This window comes from Aythya ferina (genome assembly GCF_964211825.1).
Source record: "Aythya ferina genome assembly, chromosome: 1".
Lineage (NCBI taxonomy): Eukaryota > Metazoa > Chordata > Aves > Anseriformes > Anatidae > Aythya > Aythya ferina.
The window spans coordinates 97747984-97766163 of NC_140296.1; the positions used below are offsets into that span (position 1 = coordinate 97747984).

At 39.0% G+C, this 18180-nt stretch overlaps 1 long non-coding RNA gene across 1 annotated transcript; it reads left to right on the plus strand.

Moving 5' to 3' along the window:
- The first annotated feature begins 8891 nt into the window (after nucleotides 1-8891).
- LOC311438658 lies at nucleotides 8892-17026 on the plus strand. The gene is made up of 4 exons (XR_014694250.1): nucleotides 8892-8960; nucleotides 14520-14593; nucleotides 15289-15433; nucleotides 16756-17026. It is a non-coding gene; the product is annotated as an uncharacterized lncRNA (long non-coding RNA).
- Nucleotides 17027-18180: the final 1154 nt, after the last annotated feature.

An 18180-nucleotide genomic window follows, 5' to 3' on the forward strand; every position in this document is an offset into this window, starting at 1 on the left:
CTTCTGTGTTTGTAAGCAAATACCTTGTGTATTAGTGTAAATACGGGTATTTTTAGAAGAGAGACAGTATGACAGACAGTATATTGGTGGGTAACTCAATTTTGTAGACAAGGTTCTTCAGGATTTATGGCCAGTTTAGTTGCAGGTAGTCAAAGATTACTGTATGTGAATATATTGAATACCTGTCACGGTATTATACACTGTTTTTTTTTGTATATTCTTTTCTGATCTGTGTGATACTGCACCTGAACACTTTGGCTTGTGTGTGGCCATGCCACATCTGTACTGATGGCAAGGACTGGCTTCTGAAGCAAAACAAAAAATGGCACCTTCCTTTTCTTCTTAGAGAAAAAAATGAAAAAAAAAAAAAAAACTATTTTCAGTAGAACTATGACAACTGCTGTGCAAAATTTTTAGAAATTCATTTGAGTAGAGAAAATACAGGTTTTGAAAAAATGGACTTTGTGAATCTTAGGGGTTAATTAAGGGGTTGGTTATTTTTAATTGGTATTTTAGTTATGTAAGTGACCAGAAATAAAACCTTTCATTAATTCCTTACTTGAAATGGGTTGCTGTTGTTGCAACAAAGTATCTCTGAAACCTTATGTGTGTCCTAATTAAATTTCTGTTGGAAGTGAAAGAAAAGATCTACAGGGCTTGTTTTGTAGAACTCAAATACTGTCTGGTTTTAATGAAGAAATTTAATTGTTTTGTGGAAAAAGAAATGTAACATGTCCTTAAGTAATTCTGTTACCTGACACTATTTTGATTCCTATTCTTTATAGAGAACATTTTGTATTAGAATAGTAAAATATGTGAATATTTGTTTGTATGTTTTCTTGGAGCAGCACTCAACTTCTTATTATAGGCTTTCAAGTGGATAATATTTTAATTTCTGCTAACAAAATAACACAGAGGGAAAGATGGATTGAATTCAGACCACCTAGAGGTGTAGTGGGAATAAATGTAGGCTTCTCACATGCAGGAAGAGGCTGAGTTCACTTTCAGCATGTGTCAGTCTTGAAATTTGTTCTCTCTTGAGATACACTGGATTGTATATAAAGTAAATAGGATGTGGGCTTCACTTCAAAGTTTTTTTTTCAGGGGTAATTTCCTATTTTAGTGCAGTACTACTCAGGAGCCTTTTCTTTTTTAGGTATGAGTATGTCTATGAAATTTGACCTTTCATGGAAAAAGATACACATATTATGAAAAGGATGAAGATGCATTTTAAAGTATTTCACATTTTGCATCTGTTGCATTTCCATCAGAATCTGAATAATATGCTTACTTAGCATTATGTGTTTTTAAACAAGGTTTGGAACAGATTAAATTTGTCCTTTGCCTTTTTAAGCAATGGTAAAAAACAAAAGTGAAAGAGGACTTCTATTTCTTTATTGCTAACAGGTTTTGAATTTGAATGTTTGTGAAACATTTTAAGGAAAGCTCCTCTCTAACCCTCCAGGAACTTGTTAACCTCAGCATCTGTTTAATCTCCCATGACAAACACAGGAGAAAAGGCACTCTTTCTAAGGTAAAAAGAGGTAGAAAATATTTCACTTGGGAAGAATATCTAAGGTATTTAAATTATAAAGATGTAAACAAGGACAAGATGATTATTATTATTATTTAGTTTCAGCTTTTTCAATTTCTTAGCAAGCAAAAATAATCAATTGTAGGTCATAATACACAAGATAAATATGTATTAATTTTCTAATGACTGTTCAATTTTGAGTAGAATTGAGAAGATCTGTCCAGTAGAGAAGTAAATATATATGTATTTTACTATTTTAATATCTCTTAAGTATTCTGTATGAATCTAAACATTCAGCTAAATCATTAAGGTATTATATTCTATTAAAAGGTTGCTTCTTTCACTGAAATAAGAGAGCTTGGATTCACAACGCCTAGCACAACTGTTAAAGGTAGTAGCATACAATTCGTTTGGCTTCCCAATAACGTGTAGATTTTTTTTTCTCTTCAAAATGGAAAATGTGGTCTTTTTGAGGCTGTTTCAATTATACAGGAATTCACTTTAAGGGAATTTAACCCAAACTTGTTTATAAAGCACCAGGAACTAAATGCAAGGGTATTTTTTTTCCAGATTTTGCTTCATAAAGTGGAGGACCCTGAAGGCACTGCAGTCTTTATTATGTACCTTTTTGTTTTTCCTCACTCATGTGACTTCTTTTTAGGTGACCTGTAATATTGCTGCACTTCCATTGATATTTTGGTAATTGGAAATCTCATTGTTTCTAGTTAAAGCTGTGATTGCAGATGTTAGCTCCAGCCTAGAAGACCATGATCAACAGGAGAATTAATGTGAACAAAGAGGACTGATGGAGTGAATATGTATTCGTTAGAAATGATCATCTTGAAATCACTCCAGACACAAGGGTATAGACTAGTATTTCATTACAGAGTCACCACAGCTTTGAGGACAGATGTACTCCAACTGCAGTGAATGACTGATACAATGAACAGATTTGCTCTAGAAAGTGTGAGGTATGAGCACAGTCAAAAGCATATGTTTCACATTCAAACATTTAGAAAACAAAACAAAACAAAAAACCACTGATAATGTCTGTATTACACCTAAATATCTTTCAGATTATTTTAGGCTACTCTGACATGCATGTGAAAACTGCTGCTCCAGAAAAGTACCTGATGTGAACAGTAGCACACAGGAAAGTCTGATATTGTCCAAAGAGTAAAAAAAAAAAAAAATTTGTAAAGACATGATGGTGGTTGTTCATATTCTTCCTTTTGTTTCTTTTCCCTCAAAATACAGTGAATCCAAATGTTTGTGGGGGGCCTTATATAAACAAAAGTTAAGAATGTTGTTGAAAGAGTGTACCACTATATTATATACTGTACCAAGTATATAATAAATTGACTATTTTATGCAGCCTTTTCTAACATGTATTTACATACATCTTTTAAATATACTTTTTTTTTTTTTGTCTAGAATGATTAAAAAAAGAGGGGAAGGAGGGGAGTACCAGTCATGGCATTGCTCCTTGAATGGAGATTAATAGATACATAAAAGCTCTTATCCAAAGGGGTCTTTTAGCAAAATGTAATAGGTGAACTTCCCTTTTGAGTTCTTTCAAACAAAACAGAATTCTTTTGCTTGTGATTGATACCAGTTTTCATTATGTCCCTGAAGACCTTTTGAAATCCAAGGCTTGATGGATGAGCTTCTAACTGAAAACACTCTAATTCATGAGGATCATTATGAATTAAGATTGTTATAAGGATTGTTGCCTCTTTGTAGGCAAACAAACAGTATCGGTATTCATCTAATTGTTTTTCCCTCAGCAGAACCTTCCTGCTTGGTTTAGCTCTTTTATTTCAGTTTTGATTCTTATCGGAGCCAAGCCAAAAAGCTTTGGCAAACACATGCTTTTTTTTTTTTTTTTTTTTTTTTTTTTCCTAATTCCAGTCATTGCTACTGAACATGTGTACTCCAACTTTACTGTCATGCCTTTAAAATCTTGAATTTTGTTAGGAACTTCTTTCCCTGTTGAGATCTTCCATGTAAGTCCCAGACGGAGACTCTCGCTCCCAGAAATGGCTTCTTGAGGCAGTACTTGGTGAGAACAGCTTGACTTGTTTCCTGGTGACTAGGATCAACCCAAGTCCCCTTCTCACAGGCTGGGAAATAAGCAGTGAGACAGGCTTATGTTCACTGCTTGGATTCATTATCAATATGAAGGGTAAAGCTCATCCTGCGTCTCTCCCTTCATATCTTAATTGAAGTATCTCTTAGATAAAGGTTTTGGCTCCATGTCACTTTCATCCTTGTTCTAATTTTTTTTTTTCCCCCTCCTGCCCTGATGCTGCCTGTTTAAGTCAGTGGCATATCCATGTCCCAGGATTTCTAGTTTGGTTAGTTTTTACTTTTACATTACCTTGTATAGCCACCATACCTTTGTTACCAGGTAGAACCAGTGGTATGCAACCAGGATTTTTCTGCTTTCATTTCTGCGGCTTCTGCTTCCATCTGCATGTCAGTGTAAACTCTTCGTGAGTGTAAACTCATTTCCCCTCTACAGGTACCTGAGTTTCCTTGGGACTGCTCTGGTGTGTATGTATGTGCAGGATCTCTAGGTAAAATGCCCCAGTCCGCACATGTATCTTCTGGTAACACTTGGTATTTGAGAGGCTGAGTGTTTTAGCAGTGTGAGGGAGTATCATAGTACTATATCCAGGTTCATGAAGGTTGTAGATGCTGTGGCTAACATTGAATTTGATCTTCATGCTTTGCCTACAGCGCTTAAAATTGTAGTCAATCTTTGGCAAAAAGCTGCTCTTTCTTGCTGTGCAGGTTTTAGCTGGTCTGTATCCAGGTATATCCTATTGCTTTATGAGATTTTTTTTCCTCAATTTTTTTTTTTTTTTGTGTTAAAGTTCTTTGAATCCATTTGTATTTCATGAACATGTAATCAACATGAAGAAAACAGTAATTGCTGTAGGCTTCCTTCAACGAACAAAATGTGTATTTTGTTTGTGACATTAATCTATGTGGGGAGTGGTGCTATTTTTTTGGGGAGGGAGGGTGTGTGTGTGTTAATAATATGGGATTATAAATTGGAGGGAATTACTATATAAACATAATAAATTTATATGGATTAGGACAAAAAACTTTTTGTTGTGTAACAAGTTCTAAGAAAAATAATTCAGAGTTAAGTAATGCAGTTTGAAAAAGCTCATGTTTTCTCAGGGGAGAGATTAGGGAGTTAGGTTTTTGAAAGAAACCTGTATCTATGTAATTGGAAATCTTATAAATTTTAATAGCCCAGCATAATTTATTCTTGTAATCTGTTTAGGAAGCTTTTTTGGAAAGTTTTTTTTTTTTTTTTTAAGTTTTGCATTTCATGAAGCAGATAGTTTACAAAAATAAATAAATGAGAGGGAAAAAAAGAAAATAAACATAGCTTCCCCCCAAAAAATAATATATATATATATTTAAATTTTTGAGGGAGAGATTATTGTTTTTGGTATTCTGAGTAGAGTTTGGATGGTCAAAAGTCTTACCTCTTTCCTTCCATGCCCATGGTTTATGTTTAACAAGTAAGTTCTGCTTTGGAATGCGTACCATCACCCCTTGAATTTCTGAAGGAGAATTTGTTACCTTCAAAACCTTTGAATTTGAGATTGAGACCTGCCCCACTGTATTTGGCACAGACAAGTGTTCCATTTCCAGCTGATGGCGATTGTAGTTTGTCGGGGTGGTTGTTGCAAGGTACACAGAATACTTTGCACTTCATTGGCCATCTCTTGGATGGAGTCCTCAGTGTACTTTGCATATGAAGATTTGTGTTACTGTGTTTTAAGAACTGAGTCATCACTGTTGCCTCACCCCCTCCCCCCCATTTTTGGTCCAGTGTATTTCAGGTATTCAAATGCACTGGGCAACTAAAATCGTACTGCTATTATTACCTTTGCCACTGGATGCCGGGATATCTGTGTTTCTAGGCTTCTTAAAATACTTCAGTCATTTATGCTCTGTAAAATTGTCTAACTGAAATGGAAAGTGATGGGTCTAATTTTATGCACATCATAGTTGACAGAGAAGAGCCATAATGATGTTTTCTAATTAGTAACAATGTGAAATTAAATATTTCTTTTTCCCTTGACACAGTGCCCAACGAGATTTGGAAAGCTGAGTATCTTTTCTAAGAAATAGAAGCTACTAGGTAAATCTGGCAAGTTTTAAGGCTGGCCATAATCTCTTAGGGACAACAGATTGCATAGATAAGATGTTTCTTCTTCTGTCTTTGTTCTTGAAGTAGGCTAAAAATGTTCACTGAAAAGTTTTAAGATGTATTTTTATCTGCTCTGTAGTAATTTTATGAGTATTTTTGCTTTATATATTTTTTTGCTTTAAAGGGGCTTGTTTTGTAGCATAAATGATGTGAGTTCTTGGTTATAAGCAGAAAAAAAAAAGTATAAAGAGTTCAGGTGGCTGCTGTCTATCAGAAGTTCAGTTAAGTTGAAAAACTTTGCTGTTACCTCCATCTTACTCACTTGGTAATTACTTCCCCTCTCCTACTCAACCAAAACGCTTGCGAATCAAAGTAATGGACTCATGGCAGACTATAATGTTCCTCTTTTGGGTAAGAAAGCAGTTGTTTGACATATATGTAGTCTTACAAGAGGTCTGTCTAACATAGCCACTGAAGAATGGTAAGCTCTGGCTAAGAGAAGCTTTTAACATTGTCAGTTTAAGCTAGTCTGTTTTATTTCTGCTATTAAGACTGAGTTTGGTTTTAAATGGTATGCTAATTAATATTAATGCTATTTACAAGCCTTCTACAAATTTATAAAATGAAGTGCCAGACTATGAACAAATACTGATGGTTCCCAAGTGCATCTAGAACATCTTTCCAGAGTGAAAGTATTGTGGAGTTTCATCCCAGCAGAGATCAGAAAAGAAATTAGAGGCATTATCCACCACAGAAACGCTCAAATGTGTGAATGAACAGACATTCCTTCAGGATTTCTGCAGAGTGGGAGAGAGTGGAGGCTGCTGCATTCTCTCATCTTGTATTTGATCAACCTCATGCCCTTTGTGCAGAAGATATCTCAGTGATGTAGGCAAAGCTGGATTTTGCTGTGAGAGGGGGAGGAGGAGGGCTCCATTCTGCAGAAGGAGAGAAAATGGGCATGTTTTACACAGGAGTCAGGTGTGCCATTTCAGGGAGTGGGAATAATGCCAGTAGCTGAAAGAAGCCCCCTCTTTTCTTAGGAATCGCTGTCCATACACCATCCACCTCCTCTCTTCCCCTGCATCACCAGCAGGATGGCAATTCCAGGGCCAGCGTGCTGGCAAAGTGAGCGCAGTGCTGATGAGCCTATCCACCAGCAGCCTGCATCTTTGGCTGAGTGCCTGCTTTGCTCCTCTCCTTAGCGTCCTACCTAGAAACTTACTTCTCCCCCTTTTTAAATCCCTTCTGAGGCTTTCTTTTCCAGCATGCTAGCCCTGTCAGATAAGGGATGTTTTTTCTTCCTAAATAGTGAAGCAGAGGATTCTATATTAAACTTGAATCCAGCTTGCTGAGTAATCTCAGATATGCTGTAGTTCTGACTGACTCATGGCAATTTGTCCTTCCTTCAAATTGTATAGCACTTTCAGATTCCATCAGCCAGTGCTTATATTTCAGGTTGCTGATGAAGAGACCTTTGTGGGACCCAAATCCTTCCCCTCCCTTCACCATCAGTGCTTCCCCTGGAAAGTTAGCTCCCAGTTACAAAAAACATGTGCCATGATTCCACAAAAACTTCTCTGGAAGGCACCATCAACTCTCAGTCTTACAGCCTTCTCAGGCAGAGTTACGAGCCACAAGACTGTGACGGGACAGTGCTTCTGGAGGTCCATGCTCCCCCTTGTTACGTGGTAGTGGGGCTCTCTGCGCAACCTTGGTCAGTCAGACCTGCAGTAGGCTCTGACCGGAGCACGGCATGCTGTCGTGCAGTAGTTGTCACGGCTCTCCAGGGCAGCAGCAGACGTCCCAACAGCATATACAGAAGAGTTGTGTAGGACACTATCAGGTTGCACATAGGAAGCTACTTCTATGTGGTAAGTCCCAGAGTTACACATTTCAGCGTTAAGGTGGGCTTACACCAGAGACAGATGAATGCTGATGTTAAAATGACTGAAGACAAACTGCAAATGAACACCGATACATGAAACTGAAACATTTTGTTTTCCAAAAAACCTTATATGGCAGCAGCCTGACAGCGAGGAGTACGATGCAACTTATCTGAAGGCTCCTATTCAGTTTTGACCAAACTTTTACATACTATGGTATTTTAAAAGTTTCTGTTTCTTATCTTAAATTGTCTGTTTCCATAAACTAGAAATCTGGAAGTTTTTTTGCACAGTGCTCAGTGACAATCTGTGTATAGATACATAAATATATTTAATAGTACTTTCCTGTTGAGCTTTTCAGCTGACCTATATAGCAAGTCATTTAAAATGATTGAATTAATTTGAGTAGCTTTTCTTTGAGTGTATAAATCACGCATATTATTTGCAGTGCTGTCAGGTTGCAGATTTTACAGTGCTGGTGTTTTTTGTCTGGACTAGCTTGGTTTACTTTGACACCTGTCGTACTTTCGATGTTGTATTTTCTAGAGAGCCTATACGCGATCGCACTAGATGTATTTTCTCAGGGACAGAGGGACTGCTGAGGCCTGGAGTGCACCAGTGCAGCTCTCAGTTAAAGCCGTGAATGCTTTCCACAGAGACCGAGACTGCCGCTTATCTGTGTTTTTAACGCCGGGGGAAAAAGACCCCGAAATATTTTCAGCTCCTTCCGTCTGTTGGAGATGTACAAGCAGCAGAGTGCGGCTTTGGACGAGGAGAAAGCCCAGACCGACGGCTGTCGGCCCTCAGCCTGAGACCCTCTGCAGCCGTGAGGCGGCGTGCAGGCAGCAGCAGCCCGGCCCTGCGCCTCGGGGCCCGGCCCAGGCCCGGCCCAGCCCCAGGCGGCCCGGGCTGCTCCCGCCGCCCGTCTGCGGGCCGGGGCCGCCCCCTGCTGGCCGCCCGCAGGCAGCGGGGCTCGGCTCCCGTCCACCCGCGGCCTCGCTCGCCGGCTCCCTGCCTCCTGCTGCGGTGCGGGGAGGCTGTGGAGCTGCTGGGGGCGTTAGAAGCCGCCTGACTGCCTAAATCAGAACCAGACACATGGTTTTTCAGTCACTTTTTTTTTTTTTAATTATTTTTTTTTTATTATTATTTTTGAGGTCGCATAGACATTATCGTGTCTCGGCATTTCCCACCTGCCTCTTGCCATAGCAAGAGAAAATAATGTTGCAGTTTTTGCTGCTGCCTCTGTGCGAATCACAATGTCTTCCTTTTCTTTCTCCCTTCCTAGCCTGGGTTAGAAATAAGGTGCAGATCTTAACATCAAGCCTCCAGTGGTTAGCTGTGGTATGGCAGGCAGCTTCTTTCGGTGGGTTGTTCTACTTGCTGTGGTAATGTTGCCACTCACACTGAACAGCTTTGGGATTGTAAAATGGCTGGTGATTGGGAGCGGCGACTCGTCCCTGTGCTCTGAAATGCACCTTTCGGTTTGTACCGATAACATGGCTTCAGCAGGATCCATGGGCGTCCAGGAGCATCCCCGGGAACCTGGTGGGGCTCTCTGGGACCCTGGGGTGTCCACGAACAAGAGAATCAAGGATAGCTTATTAAAAGGTGTTTAAAAGGAATCTGACATATTGTGAACTTAATCTTTCTACCTTGGGGCTGTGTGCTAATAACCGGTTCAGGATATCCATGCTTTTGGGAACTTTGGTGGAGTTTTCTTTATGTTTTTGTGAAAATAGTTATTTCAGCTATTTTACTTTTATTTATTTATTTATTTATTTATTTATTAAGGATGGATATTGATGTGTAGCAAGAAAGAGAAGGAACAGTCCATGGGACAGGGTTTCCAGGAATGTCCACATCCATTTACCAATTAGCTAGTGGTGTAGTAACTAACATGTTTCTCACCTGTTTGGAAATACATACGTGTGGAGAAGCAATAGTGAACTCAACCTGACTTGGTCAAAGTCACAAAGGAAGAATTCCACAGAGGTATCGGACTGAAGAAAATACAATCACTGTCTGTAATTTTGGGCACTGTATTTTAACTGCTACTGTTCCTAGCAAATCAGGTAATTTTGGCCCAAGATGCAAAGGTGGCTGCTCCAAAAATGGCAATTTTGCCCCTGTTCTAGTATGTATGGTATTGTTCCCTACTCACCCATCAAGACTGATGCGTCAGCATCCCACCTGGTACACCAGCTCTGCAGCTTGAGCTCTTCTGCTGTATTTGAACTTGCTGTGAATGTGGTCTCTTTGCTGTGCCTACCTGAAAACAGGTGATCAGCAATCTGCAGCACCCTATCTGGTGCCTAAGTAAAAAGTGAAGATGAGATTAATCTTTATTGCATTCACCTTGTTTGAGATTAAGTAGGCAGACCAAAGATTACTTTAGCTAATTAGACTTTCTAATTGGATTTTAAAAGTTATTAACCTTTTAAATAGGCTCTCCAGAGTGGTAAGTCAGCATGCAGTGAGCTAATTTCCAGCCAGCTTTAGTTCCATTTGCAGGGCTGCCAAGCTGGGGGCAGGCAAGGGCACTTGCTGATGAAGGGAGTGCAGGAAGAGAGTGAGGGGCTCTGCTCTGCTGTGGCCAGAGGTGCAGAAGAGCACCTCTGGCTGCTAGCACATGAGTTCAGGTGCTCAGCGTGTAATGCTGGGTACGTTCCCAAAAAGCCTTCTGCCTTACCTTCTGCATCACTGACCACTAATGAAACTAACAAGGGTTTTATCAGCAGCCTGAATGGAGAAAGAAAACTCTTCCCAAAGAGTTTTTCTGTCCTCTGACTCTGTTTTGCCTTTGTGCTTGCCATTCCTGTGGCACACGTTGCATGTTTCTTCATCCCACGGACAATGAAGAGTTCCTTTTACACAAAACCCTGCAAGCTGCACGTTACAGAGAAGTGAAAATGAAAAATTGTGTCAGGGACAAAAGTTACAGAGTGGAGCCCTGTTATTTGCTGGACCTATTGGGAGGTACATTTAGTCACTTTTTATTTTTGGACTAGGACTGCTGGCAACTTTTTCATTTTTGATGAAGGTAAGCTATGCTCAATGTTTGCTTCTCTTTGTTACTCAATCCCACGTGTTCAAGACCAGAAGAGTACTGCAAATGATGACTGTAACAACATGGTAGGGAACCTGGGGTATTTAGATGTACTCATGGTTAAAAGCATAAAGATGGATGGATTTGGGTCTGCTGCAGCACATGTACAAGAGCTTTCCTGTGAGCGTTTCCCCTCTCCACGTGTGCTTTAGGATTTCTGAATTTTTTTCTTCCCTTAACTTTTCAGTGTTTCAGGTCATATGGGCAGGAAAGAATGTACATGCTTGTTTACTGAAATTTGCCCTATTAAACAGCAGCCAAGTTTACAGTGCAAAATCTCTCTGATAGTCAGTTTTTTATTATATCAACGTGAAGTTTAAAAAAGACACCAAAACAATGAAACTCTCAAGACCTGGACTGCCGCATTTTTCTTTCTTGCTGTAATAAAATATTCTTCTCCTGCTTGCAAGTCACAGCACTCTGTGAGAGCTGCAGAGTGGAGGCCAGCACTGGGCCATTTGTGGTGTCAGAGCGGAAGAGCGCTATTTGATGGGTTTTGTTAACGCAGCAGCTGCTTTGTGCTTGCTGTTTCCCCTCCTGCTTTCTTGACTGAAGATGTTCTTTTACCTGCTCCATGGAGCTCCGCCTTTCTCCCTCGGCCGTGTCACGCTGCGGATTGCTGGCACCACATCATGCGGCTGTCAGCCTGGTGACGATGGACTTCTGTCACTTTGCACATGGGAAGCTCGAGGGCTGACAACTATCCTCAGCTGCCAGCACGCTCTATCAAAACCTTGGCACTGAACAGAAGGAAATATGCCATACTTCTGGCACTGAGCTTTTCCCATAGTTCCACTTCCAAATGCTTTGCTGAAAAGGAGCAGTAGCTTCCTTTGGTTGCTCATTACCAAACACTCAGGGAGTTTGCCAAAAGTGAAAGATGGAGTTGGTGCCTGCAGTTATAGAATCACAGAATCATTAAGGTTTGAAGAGACCTCCAAGATCATCTGGTCCAACCATACCCTACCACCAATGTCACCCACTAAAGGAGTATTTACAGTGCTCAGAAAAGTGAGATCAAAACATCATTTCTTATAAACTCCAAACAGCACTTTACCTTTCCTTACACTACCACTATACATATACATACCTTGTTACAGAATGGAAGTGCAGTAATTTATTTGTTTCTGATGTCAAGCTGTTTCTAGACTGCTATGAGATGTCTGTACTGATTCCTTGTATTGTATGGTGGAAATAACCCCGTGCAGCACCATCCCCACTTTGTGTGTCAAGGCATATTCTGTGTGGTTCGTTCAGCAAAGTTTAAGCTGTAATGGAAACATTCAGTGGGAACATGTAGCGTACCCTGCATGGTCTAAAATTACATACACTTGGAAAAATCTTAATGGGATATGATGTAATGAGGGGCTATGAAGGTATGAAACATGGATTCCCACTCTGTTATTCCTGCTCTAAAAGGCTGATTGTATATTGCCTGGAAACATGCTTTCAGCTTCAAAGATGGAAGCATCATCTGTCACAGTTCATGAGCATGCCTCCCTGAGCAAATACAGCCCTTGGGCTGTTGGACCTGACACTTGTGGCAGGTAGGGGCACAAAATTTGAAGATGTATAGTCTCATTGTCACCTGCTGGGTAGCGCGAACACGTGCATTTGAAACCCCACCAGTTGAGGAGGAAAGTTCTGCTGCTAGACAGTGTCCTAACATCATTAGCGATAAAAGTGAATGGCTACATCAACATCTTTTAGTTATGTCTAGATATGTCCTCCCAAGTGTACAGAAAAGAAGCTGAGCAAAAATAAAGAAAAAATAATGTTAGGCCACTTGTTTGAAGAATTCATTTCTGATTGGGATAGTGAATCTTCTAGAACCATGAAGCTTCTACATAAACTAGAAAAAAGCCTAAGAGATGTTAAAAATAAGTCCTGATTGAGCACCATCAAGCCATTCTTTGTCTGTTCCTCCTACAGATTAGACAAAATAGTTGCTGTCCATAGTCTGGGATTCGCCACAAAATGTGTGTGTGTGTGTGTTCTGATTCTTCCTCTACAAAGGAGAAAATAGAATATACTGCATGCTTAGCTAAAGACAAAAACCTGCAAACTTTCATTTTAAGAATTCTGGATGGCTGTAAGTTACTGTAGGATCAGATTTTTTTGCAAAGACTTGTTGGTTCTGTCTTAAAAGCTGGTAATCAACACGTTTATGTCTGGAGATACTTGTGGCTTTGAAAATACACAAACTTAAAATGATTTAAATATTTTTGTTTTGATTTTTCTGAATATTGAGTATTCTTAAAAATCACTTTGAAAAGTAATGAAGAAATGAAAAGCATAAAAGAAACTGAGAAATTCATATAATTACTGTTGAAATCCAAGTTTGTATGTTTTGGAAGGCTGTGTGGAACAGAATCACATTTCAGAGTGTTGCTTAGCCCTCAGTATCTGATATACTCACAACCCAAGAAGAACTCTGTTCTTCTCTTGGATAACATTATCATCTTACAGGTAATATGAAAGGAAACGTTATTGAAAATGTAGTTTTAAGTAGTAACATTAAATAACATTAACATTAGTTTTAGAATAATTGAGATGTAAAAATCAATTAAAACTTAGTTTTTATTATGCCAATATTAAAATTATTGGAATGTTGGGCACTGTAAGGAGTTGCTGAGCTATTTTTTTGTGAAAAAAAAAAAAAGAAAAAAAAAAAAGAATTTTCAGCCAAGCTTTTTATTTCTGGTAAAAACTAAAGATAAAGGTGAGACTTTAAGTGTCGGTTTCAGCTTCTAGTTTATGCCTTCTTCCCTTAGCCAGAGCCTTTGTGTGTCCCCAGTGAACTGCAGGATTCCAGTGACCCGAATTGTTTTGTGCATGGCTTGTTGTATCACTACCGTAGATCACTGTTTGCATAAACAGCAGCAGCAGCTTGGATACCAGTGCAAAACAGCCTTGTTGAAATGACCATTTGATGACAACTGCTTCTGGGATCCAGCTTTTAGTCCTTATTTAGTTGTACTTCTCTCCTCCTGAAGGACAGGGAAAAGAGAAAAAGTTGGCTGTCATCACTGGTGTCAGAGCTAGCTGCAGGACTAAAAGCAGCCATAGCAGGTCAAACCACCATGCAAACTCCTCTTGGGAGTAGGTGGTGTAAAAGAATGCAGACAACCTGTCCCCTGCGATCTTTTAATAATGATTATAACAGTAATAACAATGATAATAATTTCAATTCCTTCTCTGTCAGTATCTTACTTTAGAAAGTAGTTTTGACTGTGCTACTGATATTTCCTCCTATAGTTTCAGAGTTTAATGCCCTTTTTGATTTCAACATGGAGGAGAAGAGCTCTGTCTTAGGAATCCGAGTTCTGGAAATCCCATCATCTCCATAATGAATCATGGAAGGCAGAGAACAACATGGCACGTACATGTAAAATGTGATTTGATTTTCCCTCCTCTATTGCAGCCCCAACAGCTTTTTCTGAAATCCTATTTAGCAATTTGAGGAAAAGTCTTAAGGGCCAGAACAATTCAAGTATAAGGTAAAAAGTGTGTATAGAAAGAGTATCAAATTTAGGAAGATATTTAACAAGAACGATATGAAGCTTTGCAGATATTACTGCAATTTTTTCCATAACTGGCATTCTGTACTGGTTGTATGTTGTGTAAGTAACATTAAAATTTATTTTTAGAAAGTAACATTAGAAAATATTATCCTGGTTTTAGAAGTGAATGAAGCACTTTGGCTTTTATATCTCATTGCTGGAAAAAAACATCTAGGGTGCTGAAGTTACCTGTGGAGAAATTGAGTAAAGATAAGATGTTCGTAGCTGATTGTTTTTTCTTTTTTTCCCTAAGCTGATCGTCTGCTGTGAAGTTCTCCATAGTCAGAGTGCTTTTGTGAAGAGGACCCTGATTTCTATTTGGCTTAGGTATTTAAATGCTATGTAAGAAATGGGGAAGGATTGTGTAAGAGAGAATATTAATAATTAATATGCCTATAACTTTTAAAACTTCTTTTAAATTTAGGTGAGCTTTCAAAAGAGTTGCTACTACATTAAACATCTCAGTATCATTGACGCTGGGGGACAGCACTTAATTTCCTTTAAAAATTTCCTTTGAAAATCCAAATGCTTTTTGGAGATGAAGAAATGATTAAGCAATAGCATGTATGGAAGCTGCCTACCCTTCTTTCAGAAGAAAGAATGTGAACAATAAAAACTCTCACAAGCATGTTCCTTTTGTGTAGGTCTCCAGGTTTTGATGGTCCCCCAGTCATGTGTGTGTGTGCACAATTTTGCAGTATTCATATGAATTCAGCCACCTTTTTAGCAGTAGCTGTGTTGTTTTATATATATATATATATATATATATATATATATTTTTTTTTTTTTTTAAGTTGTCACTTGGGCGTCTTAACATCAGACCCGATATGTAATTAGTAAATATTGTCTTTTCAGAGCCTCTGTAATCCTTTTAAGACATTATGGATTTTTTCTAGGTAGGCTTGAGAAACACTGTACTCTTCACATGTATATAATACCATATTTTGTTATTAGTTTGGAGATTTGATAATACTGTTCCTTTAAAAATAAGGTTACTTTTTTTTTTTTTTTTTGATTTTCAGAGGCATAAGGGGACATTCTAGCAAGAATTGAGATGTTACAATGAAGGATAATTTGTTCTTCTGATGACAGTATTTTCTGGTTCATCTCATGTGAAATGAGTGTCTGTTAATAGCATTAGCAGACTTTTGTTCTTGTGCACGTCAGGTAAGACGTCTTCTTTTGTTAGTAGGAGTTTGCTCCTAAACAAGAAATTTTTGGCTGCTTGGCAAACTGAGACCTCAGAAGAGTGGTCATATATTTGCGTGTTTTCTGGCAAGTTGAAAATACTTTGGAGTGTTTGGAAAGGATCACTGATAACGGTACTAAAGTAGCACAGTTTGGTGCAATTTCTACTGTAAGAAATCCTTTAACAGTGTTTTTATTAAGTTGTTAAGAGTAAAGAGTATGTATCATTCAGCCACGTATTTAATTGTTGGCCCTCCACCAACTGCTTCATGAGGTGCTACATACTTTGGGACAGCTTCTAAAGAAAATCTTAAATGTTTTATGACATGTGATTCTAAATTTATCTGATTTGCCTTCTATGTTTTTTCCCTCTTACTCAATTCTTTTCTCTATGAGGGATGCTCCTCTTGTTGAGGTACAGCTATATGAGTCCTATGACCTTGGGAGGAGTTTAGCATGGCTGAGCAATGAGCCATGAAAAAACACCTTCAAGTTCAGCAAGCCCCAAGGCCATGGAGCGTCAGAACCTGGAAGCATACAGTAGAGGAAAAATTACCAAATTCTTGCCATGGAATTTCACCTTGACTTTGTTATTGATTAATATCAGGAGCAGAGTATGGGGTTGGAAGTGCTTTTGGCCTCACCCAGTACAGACAATTTCATGTTTCTGTCACCTGACACGCCTGGTCCTTCCTGCCCACCTCATTCTGCAGCATGGGCTTTGGTGGCAGGGCCTTCACCACACCTCAGCATCCATCCAAAAGACACCTCCCATGGTCATTTCATGCCCATTTCTGCAAGAGCAGATGCAGCTGTGCTCAATCGTTCGTGCAATTTCAAAAACATTCTCGTTCGTGCAATTTCAAAAACATTCTCTGTAAGGTGCTTGGGTAAGGAAAAAAAAAAGAAAGCAGTCAAAATGAGAAACTTCTTTGGCCAGCTGTGCTTCACAATGCCTCTCAGTAGACTGCAATTGTTGTCTTTCCTCCCGTCTAAACCAAGGCTGAAATTTAATTTGAATGTCCTCTAGCCATGCAATACCCCTGGGAATGAATCCTATAAAACAGGCTGTATCAGGCCTGTACGAACTGTAGACCTGTTTAGTCTGAATGAGCTCTAACTTCATTATGTTGGTACAGAATAATTAGTAGAAAACTGAAATGCAATTTTGTCTGAAGAATGGCAGTTCTGAGGCTGTACCTCACCTATAGCCTTGCAAGGCTTTTAGTGTCCTGACAAGCAATCAGTCAGAGCAGGAATGTTGAGTGCATTCATTTTTTACTTCAGTTCTTTTCTTACAGGAGCTCAAGTGACGCCACTGAAACCCTGGCATTTATCACAGACAAAATTAGGTCAGAAGAGAGCAGAGGTACTGAACTGAAAAGAGATAAATTCATCCTTAGAAGGAAAAAAAAAAAGTCTGAAGCTGCAAACTTGGGTTTAATTTGTCTCCTCCACAAAAGGTAAGAGTTTTCCTGAGGGATTTTCCAGCCAAGTAAGCAGTATCTTATAAATGTACGATCAAGTTGTATAGGAAGGCTATGAAATACTCTTTGTTGGGCTATGTAACTACAAGTAGCTAAATAACAGAACCATTTTTTCCCTAAATGTAAACAAAAGCAGCCTGAGGAAGAATCTGTTCCAGTTTAATCTTACACTTGGTGTCCAGTCATGCAGGCTGGTGAGCATGTTTAGGTAGCAGTGACAGTGGCAAGATTCGCCTGTTGTTATTTCTCAGGACCCTAGAACTTGTGTTCTGGTTACTACCAGCATGATGATAAAGCCAAGATATGAAAGTTGACATATATACAACTACTGTTGTGATATTTTCTAATGTGAAAAATTATGACTTTCTAATTGACAGTTAAGGAAAACTTTAGCATCTTTGATGTAGAACATATTCCTTAATTGCACATTCTGTTATAGTTTAGATAAAGCTTTGAACGTTTCACTTAGGAAATAGTCTCCTGAAATATTCCATGTATCTCCAGATACCTCTGGTTTTACCTAAATATCTTTCAGAACTCACTGGTGTATTTGCCACTTGCTCATCAACTCATGTAAATCTGAGATTACTCAGATCCTTCCTACAGGCTTTCTTCTCTTTTGAAAGTTTCTGTAAGTGATTCATTTTCCTGTTGAAATCACTGAGCCTACCTAAATCTGTAACACTAGTGACTCTAACAATAAGCTGGGTAAGTCTGGATAATTACTCAAGGTCTCTCTGCATCAGTTATTTTTGTTTGGGGAGTAGAATTATTCAAAACTTTCTTACAACCTACCTACAACTTTCTGACAGACTGCAGTCATCTGGTTCACATCCCGTAGCACTGCATGTAACATTTAATATCCCAGTGAATCAAAGTCTCCTTCAGCAGACAGGATGAGGAGAAGAGTATTGGAAAGAGCAGGCAGGATAGCGGAGATGGTGTCTGATGATTTTTCTAGTGATAATAATGTGTTATATTCCGTCTTGTGCATTGGTCCTGTTATTTACCTTTATGATGTGACTGAATTCATTGAGGCTACTCACGCATGCAATCTTAAGCACACGTGTTTGCAGGCTCGCTGCCTTCATCCATGGGTTGTGTGAGCTGTGTGAGTTCATTCTGAATAAGAATGACAGGGTGTCTGAATGCACGCTTCTGCAAGGGAAAAATAAGGCAGAACAAGGTGTTTCCTGATCTGGGAAACCAAACAGGAGGAAGAATTTGACAGAGCTCTGG